Source organism: Bos javanicus, chromosome 20 (genome assembly GCF_032452875.1).
Source record: "Bos javanicus breed banteng chromosome 20, ARS-OSU_banteng_1.0, whole genome shotgun sequence".
Taxonomy (NCBI): Eukaryota; Metazoa; Chordata; class Mammalia; order Artiodactyla; family Bovidae; genus Bos; species Bos javanicus.
The window spans coordinates 30,494,521-30,499,400 of NC_083887.1; the positions used below are offsets into that span (position 1 = coordinate 30,494,521).

The 4,880-nt window shown below is 36.5% G+C and overlaps 1 non-coding gene across 1 annotated transcript; it reads right to left on the reverse strand.

Annotated features, from left to right (window-relative positions):
* Positions 1-384: 384 nt before the first annotated feature.
* Positions 385-491, reverse strand: LOC133233845 (U6 spliceosomal RNA). Its single transcript, XR_009731893.1, has one exon. It is a non-coding gene; the product is annotated as a U6 spliceosomal RNA (small nuclear RNA).
* Positions 492-4,880: the final 4,389 nt, after the last annotated feature.

A 4,880-nucleotide genomic window follows, 5' to 3' on the forward strand; every position in this document is an offset into this window, starting at 1 on the left:
AACTTACATTCCCACCAAGAGTGCAAGAGGGTCCTTTTTTCTCCACACCCTCTCCAATATTTGTTTGTAGATTTTTTGATGATGGCCATACTGACTGGTGTGAGGTGATACCTCATTGTAGTTTTAATTTGCATTTCTGTAATAATGACCGATGATGAGCATTTTTCATGTGTTTATTAGCCATCTGTATATCTTCTTTGGAGAAATGTCTGTTTAGATCTTCTGCCCACTTTTTGATTGGGTTGTTTATTTTTCTGGTATTCAGCTGCTTGTATATTTTGGAGATTAATCCTTTGTCAATTGTTTCATTTGCTATTATTTTCTCCCATTCTGAGGATTGTCTTTTCACATTGTTTATAGTTTTTTTGCTGTGTAAAACTTTTTTAAAATATAGAATGCTTCATAAATTTGCATGTCATCCTTGAATAAAGGCCATGCTAATCTTTTCTACATCATTCCAATTTTATTACATGTGCTGCCAAAGTGAGCACAAATGAGTTCCATTCTGAGTGTGCATTTGTAAGTCCAGAAAAGTTAGCCTAGGTACCCAACAAATATAATCAGCTATATAGTGCTTTACTGTAAGAGGTTTACAGTACTATTCACAAATACATGAAAAATAAAAAATAAAGAAAACATTTTTAATCTTACAGTACATTATCTTGAAAAGTACAGTAGTACAGTACTGCATAAAGCTGGCATATAAGGGCTGGCATTAAGTGAACTGGCAGGAGGAGTTACTGACCGGAGGAGAGAAAGGCAGTGGGAGATGGTGGAGCTGAAGGATACTACACCATATGAGATGTGGGGCAAGCTGCAGTTTCACTTATGCCGGATCTTAGTGGCAGAGATTCTGGTTCCCTGCTGGATTCGATTCTGTCTAACCTTGAAAAGACAGTCCAGTGATGCCTGGGTATCACTGGGTATCGTTTTTTCTCATCATAAATAACATGGTACCACTGAATTGCATTCCAAACGGCTGCTACAATCTTTGTGTACCATTCTACGTTCAGCTCCCATGCCTCAAAAGTTAACGGTGACTCCTCAAATAGAACTAACTTACTTGACTAACTTACTTGATTGGACTTGTGAATGAACATTTGCATCTTTGAAAGTTTGCAACTTGAAAGTTTGCATGTAGGAGACTCAAAGTACTTTACAGCGACACTGATTTAGAAACTCCTTTTCCTGCCCATAAGCATTCCTTATATATAGCTACTACTTTCATGCTAGTTTCTAAGAAAGGAAGGAAGGAAGAAAAGGAAAAAGAAAGGAAGGGAGGAAATGTGAGAGAAAGTAAAAAAAATAAAGAGAAATTCTTTCAGTCTTGATCAGCCTGGTTTTCTACCTCCTCTTTCTCTCTCTGCTAGATAGGTTGCTCCTAAAAGGGAGGGGAATGGAAAAAAAACTGAGTTCACAAGGCCAGTAGTAGAGGGAACCTGCGGACAAATTTAAGTTAAACATTTTTTACTAAAATATTTTATAAGAATACTTACATATATTCTTGCCATCTAAACAAATTTACCTAAATCAATTCCTCTCAAACTTGGCTGTGAACTTGAGACACTGAAGGCTTTCATGTTTCCTTCATGGCTGAAGGATAATTTTACTGATTGTATAATTCTAGGTTGATGAGTTTTTAACATTTTAAATATTTATCCCACTTTCTTCTTGCTTGCATGGCTTGTGATAAGAGGTCTTCTATAATTTTTATCCTGCTTCTCTATATTTAAGGTGGTTTATTACTTCTGACATCTCTCAGGATGTTCTCTTTGCTTCTGGGGTTTTGCATTTTGAATAGCATACACCTACATGTATATTTTTTGGGTTATTCTGTTTGACTGTAAATCTCTGGATCCATTTCTCTCCCCAGATACAGGGAAAGTGAATTTCCCTGTAATTCCAATCTTCTAATTTTTGTTCAGTTGCTCAGCTGTGTCTGACTCTTTGTGATCCCATAGACTACAGCACGCCAGGCTTCCCTGTCCTTCACCATCTCCTAAAGCTTGCTCAAACTCATATCCTTTGAGTCAGTGATCTCATCCAACAATCTCATCCTCTGTCGTCCCCTTCTTCTCCTGGCTTCAATTTTTCCCAACATTAGGGTCTTTTCAAATGAGTCAGTTCTTCACATCAGGTGGCCAAAGTATTGGAGCTTCAGCTTCAGTATCAGTCCATCCAATCAATATTCAGGATTGATTTCCTTTAGGGTTGACTGGTTTGATCTCCTTGCAGTCCAAGGGACTCTCAAGAGTCTTCTCCAACACCACAGTTCAAAAGCATCAGTTCTTTGATGCTCAGCTTTCATTATAGTCCAACTCTCACATTCATACACGTCTACTAGAAAAAAATCATAGCTTTGACTAGATGGACCTTTGTTGGCAAAGTAATGTCTCTGCTTTTTAATGTCTCTGCTAAGTTTGTCATAGCTTTTCTTCCAAGAACCAAGCATCTTTTAATTTTGTGGCTGCAGTCACCATCCTCTGTGATTTTGGAGCCCAAAATATTAAAGTGTCTCACTGTTTCCATTGTTTCCCCATCTATTTGCTATGAAGTGATGAGACCAGAGGCCATGATCTTCGTTTTTTGAATGTTGAGCTTTAAGCCAGCTTTTTCACTCCCCTCTTTCACTTTCATCAAGAGGCTCTTTAGTTCTTCACTTTATGTCATAAGTGTGGTGTCATCTGCATATCTGAGGTTATTCATATCTCTCCTGGCAATCTTGATTCCAGCTTATGCCTCATCCAGCCTGGCATTTCACATGATGTCCTCTGCATATAAGTTAAATAAGCAGGGTGACAATATACATCCTTGATGTATTCCTTTCTCAATTTGGAACCAGTCCTTGTTCCATGTCTGGTTCTAACTGTTGCTTCTTAACCTGCATACAGATTTCTCAGGAGGCAGGTAAGGTGGGCTGGTATTCCCATCTCTTGAAGAATTTTCCACAGTCTGCTGTGATCCACACAGTCAAAGGCTTTAGTGTAGTCAATGAAGCAGATGTTTTTCTGGAATTCTCTTGCTTTTTTGATGATCCAACGGATGTTGGCAATTTGATCTCTGGTTCCTCTGCTTTTTCTAAATCCAGTTTGAATACCTGAAAGTTCTCAGTTCATATACTGTTGAACCCTGACTTGGAAATTTTGAGCATTACTTTGCTAATATGTGAAATTAGTGCAATTATGCAGAAGTTTGAATGTTCTTTGACATTGACCTTTTTTGAGATTAGAATGAAAACTGACCATTCCAGTCCCAGCCACTGCTGAGTTTTCCAAGTTTGTAGGCATATTGAGTTCAGCACTTTAACAGCATCATCTTTGAGGATTTGAAATAACTCAGCTGGAATTATTCAGCCTTCTAATAGGTTCAGCAAAATCATTGATTTTTAGCCTGTCCAGATTTTCTCTTGTTGTAAGGTCAGGAACTATGACTTCCAAGATGTTTTACATGTCAGGGCTGAAAGTTTTAAAGGGTTTTAAAAATTCAACTGGACTAGGTTGTTGCCCGGAATTGTTTTTTACTGCCCTGAAGTTATTGTAATATGCAGCCAGTATTAACAGCCACTTACTTAGATTTTTAGACCTTGAAACATTTCTAAATTATGTCGTTACTCAAGATCACCTGCTAACTTACAACATGATTCTAAATATTAATAATTTTCTTTATGGCAAACTTTATATAGCACATTCTTTTAGTAGATATTTTAAATAATGAGCATTCTTAAATCTGAGACCATGGTTGTGGCACACCTAGTCTTGAACCTACATATCAAAACCAATCTATACCATACAGAACCTCATTCCTGTGGGATAAAGAGCTTCTGGATCAGTCACCTTTTCCATACTGAGCTCTGTTACTATCGAAGAGAACTTCTACATCCATATAAGAAAACATCAAGCTCTATTCTCATAGATCCATTACCTCAAGTCCTATGGACTTTACTTCTGTTCCTTTTAAAATATAGGGTTGCCTCCTTTGTCTTACCTGATCCCAACAATACTTATTGTTCAGTCTGTTCTTGACAATATATCCTTCCATTGCTGTCAAAATACTCTCTTGGCATTTCTCATTCCTCTTGTCTATTGCTTCTTATTAATTGTTTGTATATTTCATTATTCCTTTTGTTCAGTTCCTTTTTGTGTTCTCTATACTTCCCATGGATGATTTCATCCATATTTTTGGCTTCAGTTATCATCCATCAGTGAAACCAAAGAACTATTCCTCCACTTTCTCTAAGAAGACATATATATTAGTAGGTTTTTCTACTATTCTGATTATATGTGTCATGATTTGAAGATACATAGCTTGATTCTTTCTTATTTAATTATACAGTAAGTTAAAATATGTTATTTTTGCACAAGTTTAAAATAACCATCAGATTCAAAAGGAGCCTGCCACCAAGAAAAGACTAAATATCACTGTCTAGGCAAGTGATGTATCACTTTTTACTGACTGACTGAATTTTAATTAACTATTTACTGCTCCAATGCAAAAAATATAAAAGATAACATGCATAGTTAGAGGATAACTTAGTTATTTCCAATTACTTGTTTTTCTTTTTTTTTACAAATACCCAGTCTCCTACACTATATATTATAGTGATCTCCTTCACCTCTGCAGAAAGACTTGAGTGTCTTCTCTAGAATAACTCCCTGAGAACAATGAACATCAAACTGGATTAGCAAAAAGATTATGGTGACTTAGAACCATCTGCATTTACAAACTGCCCAGATGATTCTGTTACAAAGCATAGTAGCTTAGTCTGGTTCAGTGTTGAAGACCTAGTAGTTCCTGATTGGCACTTATTTATTAAAAGATTCTTCTCCAAACAGCTATAACACATAGAAAAGGATTAGAGTTTTCTAATAAAGAAGACAATG